Here is a 16,721-nt window from a genome sequence, read left to right on the forward strand (position 1 = left end):
TAAAAAGTAAACTACATGTTGGCAGGCAAATTCAAATGTAGTACTCTGAAGAGTCTTGGACAGATTTTTGTAAGTTAGCACTGACACTTAATGTGATTAAATAAATTACCTTATTATTTTTTTAAATAAATATACTGTCACTGTCTGTACCTCAATAATGGTTACCAGATTTCCACATCTCATTCTCCAGGAGAATTATGCCATAAGCAGCAGCTTATCATACACATAAAATATATGTTTCTTACATCCACCTTTACATACAGTAAGTTTGCCATTCTTGTAGGCAATACATTTTTAAACATGTGCATTACAATTAACTTAACAGGTGGAACATAAACATCTGCATTTGAAAAGCAGTCTGTCAGATGTTAAAGACAACTGAATTTCAAAGTGCATAAAGTCAATTACACGGAGATACACCTATGCACTGTGCATCAGACCAACTGATCAGGTTTACGAAGAGAAATAGGAGTATTTTCCCCACTCTATTTTGCAAGCCCCAATGTGACTGGCAAATATTCTTAAAAAGCCTGGATTATCCATGTGGCAGATACATGGTTTTGTAAGTGAATGTGTGGATGGAAAGGCATTCTCTTCAGTATGGGAGGTATTTTCTGCAAAAAATAAAATGAAAATGCACTCTCTTTTGCAATTTCATTTCCAAAGTCTGCACGCAAAAATGCAGCAAAAATTAAAATGAGAAAGAAATAACTCCATTTGCAATTTCATTTTCAGCCTGAACCGCAATGAAGATGTAAAAAATGAAAACATTTCCACTTTGTATTATCAAGTACTCAATATGCAAATAGCATGGGTCAATGGGCAGAGCTTTGTACCTTGATTTCCCACAATTCTTTGTCCTTCGTAGCTGTAGAGCCACTTTGATAGATAGAATACTTCTCACTTCAACAGAGTTTAATTCATGTGATTTTGATCTGGAGCTCAGCTGATGAGACAGTGGCTGAGCTGCCCTGGTGTCAGTCTCTAAGTTGTCTCCATCTCTGTACTGCTACTGCAAACAGCACTCCAGGTTACAGATCCGAGTCTCACGGCTCTCCAGCATCTCTGCCGAAGAGACATTACGGTGCTCACCGCTGACAGTACAATACTACAAAAATACAAAGCATTCCATTTCCACTTCAGTGTTAATAAGCCTAAATTATGACGTAATTAAGGCTAATTTCTGTCATGTTAAATATTGTAATTAAATTGCACATTAATTTCTTCAGAAGTAAAATTGTGCATGGTCTTTGGATTTTGTGAGATAATTTTACTGTGAAGTTTGCAGTATTCTATCTATTGAAGTGGCTCTACTGCTATGAAGGATAAAGCAAAATTGTGGAGAATTGCCAAGCCCCGCCCAAACCATTTGCATGTTGAGAAATTGAAAATGAAAATTCAGTGAGCAGCAGCAGGCACCAGAATTTGCATTTTATTTTTCATTTTTGCAGCTTCATTGCGGTTCAGACTGAAAATGAAATTGCAAATGGGTTTTTTTTGCAGCATTTTTGCGTGCAGACTTTAAAAATGAAATTGCAAAGAGATACTGCAATTTTATAATTTTAACTTTCCTTTTCATGACTCTGAACTAGAAAAGTGTGTTAAGGAATACTGTAGATAAATAACTTGAGTAACCACACTGGATATATTAAAATCTACCTCCGTTGACTGAAGTCACACAATTCATATTCTATAAAGCACATTTTTTTCAGGTCCTTTGGAAAATACTAAGATAAACTTACTTTTCTGCATTCATTATTTATCTTGCAAGAAAAATAGTGTTAGCTGTAATAGCCACTATTGACAAAACTGTTAAGGAGGAAGAAATTCCATCTGGTGTTGATTCAAGTAAAACCGTATAGAAAAGGTGTTTAAACAAGCGTTCAAATCTAATCTGGGAAAATCAAGACACCAGTTAAATTAGGCAGACTAAAGGAAGTTACATTTTAAAGGATTTAAGCTATAAAATAACATGTTACAGTTTATCTAGCTAAGTGCATATTTTCAGCCCCAAATAAAATTCAAAGTCTAAGAATTTTACCACAGTTAAGGAACTTGAATACTTTTACACTGTTTAAATTATAATTGCATAACAGAAGGATGAAATGAAGTACACAAATATAAAATGTGGATATGTATACTAATTTACACATTTGCTGTCATTAAATAGCATAATAAAACAAATTCATCTATGATGTGTGTCATGTTATTGATTACCCTGAACAAAGAATCATCACCTTAAGCATGCATGTTTAATTGCGAAACAGAAGGCTCAATGACTAAAATGTTTTGCCTCAAAATTATTTTTTTAGCATGGAAATACCCTTTTTTTTTTTTAAACTTCTGCAACTGAACATTTCAAAAAAACTTCTTTAACTCCTTTTAAAGCATAATATAGCTGTGAAGGAAGAAAAAAATAAACCTGAATGGTTCTTGGAAGTTGTTGGACAGAATGCTGATTTTGATTAAAACAATTATCATAATAAGTTATGTGGTACTCTAGTTGGGCAAACAGATCCCTGACAATAAGATATTTTTTACCTGTCATATTCTACTCAATTTGCAAAAACAAAATTATAAAACAAAAAGTTTTTTTTTTTTACATACTTGTTTCAGCTGCCACTTGTTTGAGCCTAGACACTTCAATTGCGTAGTAATTATTAAGACTTTACTGTATTTTTAACAGGAAATGCAAGTTAATAAATTAAAGGAAAGACAGATGACTCAATCTTGAATTTAGCCTTGTGTCTAGTCAATTATTAATAATACCATTATTTATATCAGTTTTAGAGACATTGAAAAAAAGTGTTCCGTACAAGTATTAATTTTTATTCTGTGCTGTTTTGATTAAGACCAGTATTGTTGAAGAAAAAAAAAAAAAACCTGATTAATTTCTTAATCCATTTTAACATTTTCAATACAAGAATATTCTCCCTTTGAAGCAAGATACTTTGGTTTATTGCCAGTAACTCTGAGATTTAAGTACTTTATTTCAATTAACTGTGCAGCTTCAGTATTGTAAGCAAATTAAAATGGAGATGAACAACTTTCTTTACAGCCTTTTAGACTGTGTGTAACTGCGTGCCAGTATTCCCTTTTGTCGTTTTCAAATTTCTCCCAGCATTCTTTTCACAGGCAAAACATTTCACTAAAACTCAACAAGGAAACGATTTAAAAAAAGAAAGCTGTTTTTAATTAAAAAATTATTAGTCCATAATACAGCAGATTTGTGTTTCAGTATTTGTCAATATGGTGAAACATTACATTTTTCTTATAATGAAATATGTTAACTCTTTAATCCAAATTATCTACAAGAAACTAATACGTAAATTTAAAAAGTTTTCCAGCATGATACAGGTTTTTCAAAACTGTCCTGTGGGGCTTACAGTGGCTGTGTGTTTGCCGTTGTTAAATTACAGTTCCAGAAGATAATGTCTGAACCTGTGTTCAGTTATCTTTATGAAATTTACATGGTTTTTCCTACGTCTGTCTGGAAACCTTCCTTACCATAATACAAAGACATACTGTAGATGTCAGAGCCAAATGACTACTCTTCAATAGAGGAAACAGGAGTCTGTTTAAAACAGGACTTGCATCCTGCATGGCGATGGTTTCTGATTTGCACCCATCCCTGCTCCCAAAGATCCTGAAAATATAATTAAGCAGGTTCATGTCAATGATCTATAGAATAATTCCTTACCTAATATGTACTCACTGAGACTTAAATATATTTAAAAGTACATAAAAATCGCACAGCTCATCCTAAGGCATTTGAAACCTCCTGTTCCTATTACCTTTACCATCTTGTGGCAGAGAATAATTTTGAAAACTATGCCCTTTAAGCATTTAAAGAATGCATGCTAAGACTAAGAAAAATTAATTGAAGAACAAAACACAACTATCACTCAGATGCTATTAAATTTAAAAAAAAAATGAATATACTCAAAAAAGACAAGAACCCTGGGCTCTGCAAAGGTCACTGCTTACAGTATTTGATTATTCATAAAATCGGGGTTGGAGTCTCCCAAATGTGTTTTACTAAAGAGGTTAACATTAGGTAGCATGGTTTGATCTTGAAGCTAAAGTTAAAAAAAAAAAAAAAAAAAACACCTCTCATTACATAGCACACAGGTTTTGAAAAATGAACATATCCATAAATTTGCACAACTAATATTTAATTCATTTTTTGCAGTGCTCTTTTTTGTTCTGCATCTAATAAAAACACTCAGAATGTATCCATGTTATTAGTAAATTGCACTTTCATCTTTGGACTTGCCAAAATCAGTTTTCTTCTGATGGATTACTATCTTTTACTTAATATTACATTGTATTTTAGAAACAAGTGCAGACATTGACTCTTAAAATGTACCGTCTGAGAAAGTTGTCATATTTGGAGGTACAGTATACCATTTCAAATATTGTAGTGTTTGTGTTATTTTTAAAACTCTAAAATGATCCAAATGACATGCACTTAAACTTTTAAAACTAGTGTAATTCAGTGCCAATGCACTCTATATTTAAGATTACTGAATATTAAATAGTAAAGGGTAGGGTTTGTGTACTCTCTTCTACAGCGGTTTATACCGATGACAGATGGAAAAACAATATACTGTAACACAAGATTTAGAGCTTTATGCACCTAATATGTCCAATAACAACTAAATTTCCAATTACACAATCACTGAAAAGATTAAAAAGGACTAACATTAAAGGAGACTGACACACATGGGTGATGCACAATTTTGTGACATTACAATAACTTGGCTATGCGATTACAAATCAGTAGCTGAGAGAGAGAGAGAGAGAGAGAGAGAGAGAGAGAGAGAGAGAAAATGCGGATGGTTTTGTACATAGGCTTGTTATGAAAGAAATAAATTGTTTAAGTAATTATAATGGAAGTTTAAAGTTGTGGTTAATTGTTACCAGTGTTAAACGTTTTGGCTAAAGGAGTAACCACACTGAAAAAGATATTAAAAAGTTAAACTTTTTTAACTGAGATTTTTTTATTACTTAACTTCTATATTAATTATCTAGACTATGTAATGAAGTCTTGGTAATCTGTTCCCTAACTAATATAAATCAAATTTATATGATACTCATTCCTTGATGCAACATATTTATGGCTTTATTTTTCATATAATGTCTATATTAGTAGTAGCAACAGTATTAAGTGTTATGGGAGTACAGTGAAATTCTTGCTAATGTCATATCTTTGAGGACCAATGAGATGTGTTGAACTGGTCATTTTTTGTCAGTTTATTTACACAAACTTGTACTGTTAATTATGGTTCTGATCTAATTTATATAGTATGTAGCCATATTCAGTTAGCATATTATGTCACATCCAGAAACACTGGTAATGAAATAAATTTAACTTAAACTTAACCATAAAAAAGCAGCCACTTCATTGACTTTTTTTTTTTTTTTTTAAGATATAAAAATGAGTGATTATACTGCAAAAAAACTTTACGTTAAATAAGATAAAATTATTGTGGTGCATGCAAATATAATGCAAATGGATATTTTCAAGTTTGTGTAAAATATTTTCCTGAAGTCAATGACTGTTTTGCAAGATATGATTCTCCTAAGTTGCTTATCATTAACAAATAATCCATATTTTTGTGTAATACAAACCAACACATTACTAATGTTTACACATACTGAGAACTTGACCTTGTGTTGTAATATTTTTTGCTCTCTAGCAGTATATAAAATACAATCTGCTTTAACTATAGAATGTTCGCAGTCAAGACAAATTCATAAACATGTCAGTTTATACAATTATTCAAAATTAATCCACATTTCCAGCCTTCAGGTATATGTCTGATTATTACTCTAAAAACTACAAAATACAAAAATTTGGTAATTTTTTCAGGGCTTGCTTCAGTAAGAATGTAGCAAATTGTAAATTTCACTTCAAACATTTTTAAATAAATGTGTCTTCTGTCATGTTGCAACGTACAATCAATGGAAAAGTAAAGATTTTTTAGTGAGTGCATTGATGCTAAATTGCTTTTTCATTGTGCTTTTCATCTTGTACATTCTGTTTTTCTGAACCAACTAAAATTAATGCTAAAAAAATTTAAGTAAAGTGCTGTAACTGTCACAATTTGTCATGTTTGCAAAACCCACATATCTTAAGGTCATGACAGCACTAGTTCTTCTATCATTATAACACTGAAAATATGCTTACATTTGTTTTGGCTTTTTTCCGACATTGATATTCACCTGTTATGGAGTATGATCTCACCATAATCTTTGCAGGCTAGACATTATATATTAAAGTAGAAGAGTATGCACAGTTACTGGAAAACCTTTAGAACCAAGTACAGAAATGTAATTTTGTGATGGCTCTGCTTCTTATTTCATGGTTAGTAACAGGAAATTATCTTTTAAAGGGTGAAGAGCAGGAAATAAAAAGGATCCTGAACTACGTTGCAAGTAATTCTTGAAAGTAGTTAGAAATTTAAATTTTACTGAACTAAGCTTACTTCTGTCAAAAAAAAAAAAAAAAAAAATCACATCATAAAACATTTACATTTTGAATCATGGTGAGAGAGAGAGACAAAACATGCAGGTGATGGGTTTAACAGAGTAAGATGCAGAGGACAGGAAGATATGGAAAAAGATGATCCGCTGTCGCAACCCCTAATGGGAACAGCAGAAACAAGAAGAATCCTTCAGATTATCCTTTATTCTATATTGTACTTTTTATTCAATCTTTTGATGCTAAATGAGAACTTAGCTCTAAATTAACTGATGTAATGCACTGTACTTTAATAATAACAGTTTGGAAAGGTTAAGCGACACATTCAAAGTCACAAAATGAGATGGAGGCAGGGACCGAACTGGCAACCTTATTTCACAGTCTTTAGCGGACAGATAATTGAACATCACTCCAATTGAAGTATCCAGTTTTCAGCAATGTAGCGTATGTGCGTATTTTCACAAAAAAGAAAAATATTTAAAAACATGTCATTAAATGTCATTAATGTCTGACTTCCTTATTCTAATTGTTCCCACTGTGATAAAACCAGGTGCTCTCGCAAAGCATGGGCTATGAGGAGGAAAACACTAACTTGAATTTTAAGTATATAGATCTCAAGAGGAAATAATCCAAGAGACAAAACATATGGATATTATTCAGTAGCTGCATAAACTGAAAAGGGCTCATATCAAGTCTTTGAACTGCAATTAAAATCCACTTAACAAGACAGTGCTATATTTAAGAGCCTAACATAATAAAGCAAGGCCATTGTAAACTTTCAGTTCACAAAAATAACTGCCTTTTTTCATTGTATATTTAAATGTGAAAGTTAGAATTTTAAGATGTGAGGATCCAGTGTCAGTTTTCAAATTGTTAAAACTGCACAAGAAAGCAATCCAAAGTGACTTTATGCCCATATATACATATTCCTGCATACGAAAATTACTGTAAAGCACACAATTTATTCTGTTGTACTCAAAATGCTTTCAGTTAATATGTATTAATTGCATTTTACTGTGCTCCTTAGCACACCATTTCTTCAAGGAAATATATGTTTATTTGTATTCCATTATATTTGTTTGCAAATAATTTGTACAGGAATCCCACCAATTGATGTCTCTTCAAATGTTTTAGACAGTTAGAACACATGTAAGTAAACGCCTTACATAATATTTTTCTGCATCATGTCTTCTATACTTAGTGCCAAATCAACACAGCGGTAACTGCATTCTTTGTTTCCCATTATTAAAAATGTCTAGCTCCTTTGTTATTAACAGATCAAAAAGTTATGAGAACAAGCCCATTACCTCCAAAACAGTAAATGCTTAACGGTTTTTAAAAAGGAGAGTAATAAAAAAAAAAAAAAAAGGGATATACACATAAAAATGCATCTAATACATAAACCAACAGGCAGTACAGACCCAAGATTAAAATATTTAATTGTAATATTTTTAATCATCAAAATCCAATGCTTAATAAGTTTCTCAAATTTTAAAATTGTCTAAAATGCAATAAATAATATTGCTAGTTTTATGATATTGAACCATTCAGGTAGTCAGGCTGCAGGTGAGATGCATATTTCCATTCAGTGGCTCACCCACTCAGCACCATAAAAGCAATGCCATTCTTGTTTTCTTGGAATCCTGGATGTACCTCTCTGAAACATTGGAACCCTTCTTTCAAAAGTAACCAAAAAATAAAAAATAAACTTTCAGCTGCAAAATTAAATCCTAACTACCTGAATGCATGTTTTTTTCAGTAATGCATGCATATTCTAAGTATATATTTTTGTTCTTTTTCATATTATTAACCACTAAAGATGTAAATATGTTTATGCATCGTATTTTAAACTCTTTTTTGTACATATTCAAATACTTTGGCAGTACTATCTTATTCTTATGAAAGAGCAACCAATTTGATTTAATTATGGTAGTGTATGAACACAATATTAAAAACAGATAAATAGAAGACTCTTTATATACTAGTCATGATATGAAAAAAAGGCTATAAAAATATGGCTTTGTGATATATTTACATTTTAGTTCACTAAACAGTGTTTCACAAACAGCACATTTACGACTGAATATAAATGAAAAAAACTCTATAATAAAAGACAAGATCCATTCAAAATCATGAACAAAATGGTTATAAAAATTAAAGATATATTTTTCCCACAAATATGTAAAAATGAAACAAAACAAAAAAGCAGGATGCAAGTAAGTAGAGCAAAATTTCAAATCAGTGAGGAGTTCAGGCAGAGCTGGTACATTTGAATTAGTCAATAGGTAAACCTCTGAATCACACAAAAATTGTATTTAAAATGTAGAATTTGACAGTATAATATAGCACCTATCGGACTATACAAATGAATTTTAAATAGCTCTGTGACTAAATGTTGAATACTCCTAAAAACAAATTGTCCAATCATTACAACAATTAAACTGTATACTATAGGTTCAACTGGGTCATTCACATTATTCTCTTATCCAGTTAAAATGCCATACTCTGCAGCAAAAAAAAAATGTCCCCTGCATAGTAAAAGCTACTGCCTGCATGCTTACAGTATTTTCGTGTTGGTTCAACTCAAGTTCTGAAAACCTAATCTGTTGTGGACATTTCATAGGTTTCCATCCAACAGGATAATTGAAATGAAAGGAAAATGTTCCTCAATACTATCTCCAACCCCCAGAATCCTCACCAACCACAGTTTTCCAGACACACAAGTTAACTAAGCACATTCACATCCCGATTCTCCCCTTGAACATTACTTGCAAATTGGTTAAGGAAAGACATACTGTTATTTTGCTCACACAAACTGTGAGCTGTAGAAACAAAAATAAAAATTACACTCAGGAGTTTCAGTTTTAAGGTTTAACTTACATATTTATTTATACATGTACTCATTAATATGAATAATAGAAAAGTGAATTATTAAAACAACTAGTATTAATTTATTTTTGATGATGCCATTCTCAGTTTGGCTTTATAAAAAGCATCCTTTACGAAACCCATTCTTTAAGAACAACAACCCACATATGCCAAACATATGGTCTCACCCTTTAAATAGACCAGAACCCTTAGCTCAAACCCTACCTAGGGGTCTTAAATACCTAAAACTATACATTAAAAATGATTAACTATACATGTGATTATGGCACTAAAGCCTCAAAAAGCGAGTTAAAACAATCCAGCAATAAGCAAATGTCTATAAATTGTTAAAAAAAAAACACTTTAAAATGTGTATAGATGCAATATTTTGTATACTTCAATGATAAGAAAAAAAAAATAAAAGAAGCTGCAAGAAAATGAAAATACAGCTGCAAAGTTACAAGATCTGACTAAAGAAAATCTGTTTAAATGTGCTCGTTTTAGTTAATGCGTCCTAAAACGTTTAAATGTTGTTTAAAGGCATAGCATAATGTTTCATATTTTCTATATCTGTTAACATTTAGGATTTTTTTTTTTTTTTTGGAACGTAATGCACTTTGGAATTAAGTTTTAAAAATAAATACACCATCCAAGATTATAACGTGCAGCACAATTTATTGGGTAAATGGTATCAACCTTTCATTATTTGTATAAAGTATTATTTTGTGGATAAAAATAAGTAATGAAAAACCTATAGACTTGTCTACTTGAAATTTTAGACCAATTCACCAATTTTTTTAGTAAGACATAACACCTTTTCATTCTGAAAGTAAATTTAAAAGCAACTTCCTACATGCTGACTTAAATGTGTCTCTTTACAGACTTGGGTTAATACAAAAATTTCATTATAACACAAAAAAAATAAAAACACACACACAAACTGCTATAATACATAAGGGTACACAGTAAGTAAAATCTCACCAAACTAATAAAGAGGAATGCCATTCCTACAAAAGACTAATGATACATGTACTCAAAATTGAAATGTACTTTATTTTTCTTATGGCAAATGACAAAGTCATGAAAGGTCTCTTAGCTCTCAAAGTGTCATAAGGCAACACTAAAAAGTAGCAATTATTTTTTATTCAAAAACCTGTTTACCAATATCTTTCCATAAATACATTTCTTATTAAAAGGAAGCCCTATTATCATTTGAGTGTTACACTTAACTTGAATATAGCAGGTCTGCAGATGACAGATATTATTCTTTTCGTGTGAATGCATATAAAAACGCAGATGCATGCTGGGCAGCTGTACATCCCAAATATAAATATTAATAGTGTAAATTTCAGGACCCGAGAAACAAAAATTTACATAAGAAACAACTAGTAAGAATTTTTTGAATAATATTTTTCTAAAACATGCTGGAGACTGGCAGTAAGTGGTTGAGAATACAGAAATATTATGAAAGGGGGACTAAATATGAAATGTAAAAAGATGGGTAAAAGACTGCTTTAATTAAAGAAATATTTTTCACTTGACCTTTTGGTTATTATAGGAAAAGATGTATATGTTTTAATAGTATTATATTTTCCAGTTAACACATGCATTCTTAACACGGTAATACTCTGTTTTCAGGCTATAAGAAAGATACAGAATAAAACGTACATGAAAACCTGACATACAGGTAGAACACAAAGATCAGTATGGTATACAATATTTCCAGGCATGTAAACTGTCTTAAATAAATAAGAACGAAGTATAAATAATTATATAAACAGCATACTCAAAAATAACTACACTTACATATTTTTTTTTTTTTACCTCCTACAATGAATGCCTAATGACATGTAACATCACATTTTACTAACCTAACTAAACATTTTCTCACAAATTTCACAAATATAAACCAATCACAAGAAGGCCAGCGACACTTGATATGTGACTGATCAACACTGACAAGTTGTGCTGACAGCACTCCCAGCTGGTAAGAAAAGGAGACTCTTTAAGGCACACTAGGTCCTGAGGATGGCGCCAAGCCAAACCCCATGGTTAAAGAAAGGAAGACCCTACCATCCATCCATCATATTGCATTTGTCTATTAGCTGTGTAAAAGCAGAATATTTTAACACTTTTTCCATGCTAAGGAAAAGTATTTTTAGAAGATTCCTTAATGGTACCCTTTAGTGCTTTATGAAAGAGAAAACTATGAATTTTTCATAAGAGTTTATGAGGAAAGGTAATGTGCAGATTCTAACCAAATATAGAAGATCCAAAAGAAGATTTTCTTTAAGTTCTCAGAAGAAGAAAAAAAAAAATCAATGTCTTTCAGAAGAGTTGTGCTTACTTGATGGGACCAATACTAAAAACTCATACTCGCCTTACAAAAAGTAATTAGATAATCTCTACATTTAAAAAGTAATCCAAAATCTGAGATAAAAAAAGTCAAAAAGTAAATAAAGCTGCACCTGCCCGCAAACCCCAAACCCCCCCCCGCCCCCACAAAAAAAATTAGGAAATATTGTAGAGGTAAGGGTTATAAATGTAAAAGCAAAAATTTAAATGATTATTTTTTTTAATGCCAGTAGTTTCCAGAAATTGTGGTAGTTTTTAATTGATATGTGAATGCACTCACATATCAATTCCCAAACACCAAGTACTAAATATATTCAGACACACAGGGAACACTGCCTTATCCGATATAAAGGTTTGCAAGTAGCCAAGGTTTGTAATCAGTTGTAGGGGTAAAACTAATGTGGAAACCGCTCTTGATGCCACATTCTTAAAAGACTTTGAGTAATGCCTTACTAATTGATATTATAGCTATATATTGGTAAATAAACTTCAAAAAGTTTGCTTCTACCTCACAGACAACTACTATAAATAATCAACATGTTATTATTAAATTTCACCATGTTATAATTTTACTTTTTAAAGCATTTTTATATTTGGGAAGTTTCAGATAAAAATGTTAGTTCAGTTTTTTTTGGAGACACTTTGAAAGATGATACAGTCTGCAGTTAATGAGTACTATTCTTATTTTAAATAAAAAAACATATGAAACTGTTTTGTGCGTATACAACATATCCTCTACAGGACTATTACAACATTAAATAATTAAGGAAAATATGCAGAAGAATTAAAACTTCGCTTTTCAGTTATATGTACAGGTATTCTACAACACTTGTTCAATTAGACAATCCTGTTTCCCAGCAGAAATAAGGGCTATTTCGGCAAAACAACTGTATTTCTTTATACAGATGAACTCTATTATCTCTTCTTCCTGCTATCACAGAAATCAGCATGAACATCCACAACCTAGGGTCAGAAAAGGAAACTCTCCTACATTAGGATATTGCCTGTTTTTGACCTTTCACGTCAGGATTTCTACAGATTTGTTATTGTTTCTCAAGTTAATAATAGAGAAGGACTATTGATTTTTTTTCATTTGTTCAAATTCTCTCAGATTCAGCAGTCTAGCAGAGTCTGACACTGCCTTTGCTGTGCAATGCCCAGCCTGCAACCATTACAGTTATCAAATTTCAAAGTTGCACTATTAAAATGAAATGAGCCTATAAAATTATTTTTGTGTTGATTATGTTTATTTTAAAAGACTGGCACATTATTGGTCTATGTCCATTTGTAGTATTATTCATGTACTACATTTAACTAGCAAACCAATTAAGGTTTTTCTGGATGATGCACCTGTAAAGTAACAATTAGCTGTAATAAATGGCAGAGCAACATATGGATTTACATGCACCATTTACCTTATTCCTACCATTAAAATGCTGCAGAAAGACTGCATTGCTCTCATTTGTATTTTCATTTTTAAGACACTTTATAAATTTTACTTTCCTTTTGTTTAGCTGAAATTTGCTTACAGACACATAAATGTATGCCAATGATGATTATGAGTTTTATACTAGGAAGAACAATCTTGCCTTTAGACATAAAATAGAAGCCTTTACATTTGATTATATGCTATATGTTTTGAGTAATCAGTATTAGCTTCTGGAAAAAAGACCAAAAACCACTTAAACATGCTATTGTAATTTTTTTATTCTTAAAAACTGATGCACCCAACACTCTAGTAATCTAAACTGTGCAAGCGCAAAATAACTCATTAATATGGGAAAGAACTGTATACGTGTGTAAAGCAGTCTCACCTGTACTTCATTTAAAAAGATAAATCAGGCACTAGTTGCAGTAAAGGAAAGAATTTAATGCGACTGTCAGACTGAGGTCACAGAAAAACAGTAGTCACACCCTTTGAGCCTGTCAAGATCCTTAAGAGAGTCACTAGTATTATTACAATACAAATTACATTTCAAGACTAAAAGTGCCGCTATCAATCACACATAAGTTAATTCTAAATAATAAGACCGTTAGTGATACAGGCTAAGCTACAGTAAAATTGTGCATCAGAAATTGATTACAACTGCACTTAACATGAATTTGACCCCCTAACCTGTTTCTTTGAACAGAAAACATTAATCTCAATTACAGGGATAGGTTCATAATGGTAATGTCTGAAACACAAAAAAATTTAAAAAAAAAAAAAAACTGGATTTAAATGATATTGCTATTTAATGTTTTGTTCATCATACTATCATTACTATAATTTTATATAAACAATCTACAGCATTGCTTCTCCCATCATGGGTGAAAAAAATGTCTCAGGTCACACAGAAAATGCATGAATAACAGGAAAACAAACAAAAACAAGACATAAAAACACTTCACTTTTCTACAATAATAAATTAGTTGTTTCACACAGGAATTCTAAACTGGTGCCGAGTACAGTTCTACACTGAGCTATGCACATTTAGGTTTTTACATGATACTCCGTGAGACAAAGAATATAAGCACAAACCTCTCATTTTTTCTACATATGTGTTTTTGGTAAAATTGTTGATCTGTGTAATGCAAAAAGAAACCCTAAATGTAAAGAAAAATATATTAAATTCATGTTGAAACCTTTATGCTGCATGTCAGCAAAACAAGAGTGATTTATTCATAACTGCCATACTTTTTTGGAAAAAGCGGCCAAATCCTTGTTTACGCATATGCAGTATACAGTATCAATTATATAAATAACCTCTGACATCCTACCCAATAGAACACATCTCTGTCTACACAGTTTGGTTTTACACACTTTAGGAAATTATGTCTGTAATTCATCAAAATAAAATGGTTAATGCTATGTCAAAATATTTTTTTTATTCAATATGCTTTTATGTTTGCACTAAGGGCTTTAATCTCTAAGCTTGTTGCTGGACCTCTGACATACTTTAATTAAGTAATCGTTGTGTTAAACAAACAAATGCCTAGTCTATAGTTTAATAAAAGAATCCGCTTTTCCCTTTTTATTCCCCCTCTGATGATAGCATAGACAGAGTGAGAGGAAATTGCTACTTTAAACGCTTGAAGGAGTAGGTATTAATAAGCATAACAAGCAAGTTTCTGTTCGCTTGCCTCACTTTCTTGAGTCCCTTTTTTCGGAATTTAATTACCGTTGGCTCGGAGAGGCTTTAGCTCAAGTAGGACTAGTAAAGACACCCTAACTTACGCCTCTTCTTTTGGTTTCAGCCACATTTTTTCCCATAACATTTTAACAATACGGCTATTTACGAGTATCTAGAATCGTTCCAAGAAATTTACTTGCAAGTTCCGTCGACTAATAGAAGTATAATGAGAGAGAGTGCGAGAGAGAGGGACGGTGGTGAAGGCACGGCACATCAGCGGTCTGGCCTGCGAAGTGCATTAAGGTGAATTTGACAAAACACTGCAACATTCAGCTAAGGCGGCGATTAATTTATACGCGATTTCCACTGCTCCTCACCTGTGTTTCAGAGTTGATTTATTCCGTGTTAGCTGTATGTTTGCTGAGCGGATCAAGCGGTAAGAAAACAAAAGCGGAATCCCTGCGAGATCAGTAAATGATGTGTAGAAGGAAGCAGCCAACCGTGATATGCAGCTGAATATGATACATTTACAAAACGCACACTGGCTTTAATCACGTTATATCCAAGCATTCTTGTGTGCCGAAAGCGAGATGGCTACAAATATTTGAAGGAAAGAAACGGACTTAATAAAATAACACTTTAAAAATTCCCTCGCCACGAACGGACTACTGGTAAGCAGCGTTACAAGAGTGAAGGACATGTTCCTCGGGAAGGGTGTTTTGGATTGAGCAGCCTATTATCAGCAGGATTGACTCCCCCAAGAACAGGCTTTCTTACAGAGTAGCAAAAATAACATTTTGTAATTTGGCACAAACGGCAATTACAATACGCATTTTTATAAAATGATGTATTCCAGTGTAATTTGACGTTCATTTGGCAGCTACTTTATTAATTCCCGAATTCTGTAAAAGTATAGTTCTTTAAATATGGCCTTCATATTTACATGAAACTCCTGTCCAACCGCTGTCAAATTAATCCCAATTGTATGGAACATAAATGCGTTAATTTACCGAGATAAGTTGCAAGGTGTTACCACGTTAAAAAAAAAAAATCACAACTACTACTCCTAACAATTACGTTCTTTTTAATTATAAATATACAGCAGTAGTGCAACATTTTTACAAAGTGTTTTAAAATTCGCACTTTTAACTTTCAAACTCTGATACGTATTGTTAGTTGTACAACAGAAATGTGCATCAGCTACGTACAGTGTGAACTTGCCTGACCATCTGTGCATTGTCAACAGACCCCAGCACTCGCAGACACAAAACACATGTACTGGACGCACGCAGCTACTGTGGGTCTGAGGCTTTGATTATTCGCCAAGTGAGAATACGGTGGAAGGTCTAAAGGATGCTCTACATTTAAGATGAAAGATGCATTGTAACAAAATCCACACAACAGCCACCTGCTGATTTCCCTGCCTTTCTTACAACGGACCAAGGAGCTTCAAGGCATAACCAATTTAAAAAGTTAAATGTAAGTCATGTTTAGTATAATTCAACTAAGCGTTCACCATGCTATTATTATTTTTTAAGTCCAAAGACATGTGCATGTAGGTGTAATGTTATTTCAGCAGAGATAATGACTTCAAGTGCATTACATGTTGCTTAGAATAAGGCATGAATCGCACTAGAAAACTTGACACACCACTTCTTTATTACTGACATTTCGTATATACACTAAAGCACAACAAGCGAGGACAGACAACTGTAATCCAACTGCACTTTCAAAAACATTAGAGTAGGTAAGGTAAAGCTGCATTGTCGAAGAAAAGTGAACCATCAGGAACATTTTTCACAGCGTCAAATTGACACAACTCCGTATAAACATTTAGCATACATCACTTCCCAGTAGCACCAATGGCGTGAAGCGTGTCTATTTACTATTATTTTCCA

General features: G+C 32.3%; 1 protein-coding gene and 1 long non-coding RNA gene across 15 annotated transcripts in view; one reads left to right on the forward strand and one right to left on the reverse strand.

The window, feature by feature from the left end:
- Positions 1 to 16,721, reverse strand: part of tenm3 (teneurin transmembrane protein 3) — an 842,281-nt gene that overhangs the window by 824,631 nt on the left and 929 nt on the right. The window lies entirely within an intron of this gene.
- The window catches only part of LOC120527540, a 43,442-nt gene continuing 41,690 nt past the window's right edge, over positions 14,970 to 16,721 (forward strand). The window contains exons 1-2 of one of the 3 annotated variants that reach the window (XR_005633357.1): positions 15,205 to 15,494; positions 16,070 to 16,302. This is a non-coding gene — a long non-coding RNA (uncharacterized LOC120527540). Of the gene's footprint in view, positions 15,127 to 15,204; positions 15,495 to 15,914; positions 16,303 to 16,721 lie in introns of those variants that run through there. The other 2 variants (XR_005633358.1, XR_005633356.1) reach the window with 2 other exon arrangements.

The sequence above is a fragment of the Polypterus senegalus genome, chromosome 4, assembly GCF_016835505.1.
Source record: "Polypterus senegalus isolate Bchr_013 chromosome 4, ASM1683550v1, whole genome shotgun sequence".
Classification (NCBI taxonomy): Eukaryota; Metazoa; Chordata; class Cladistia; order Polypteriformes; family Polypteridae; genus Polypterus; species Polypterus senegalus.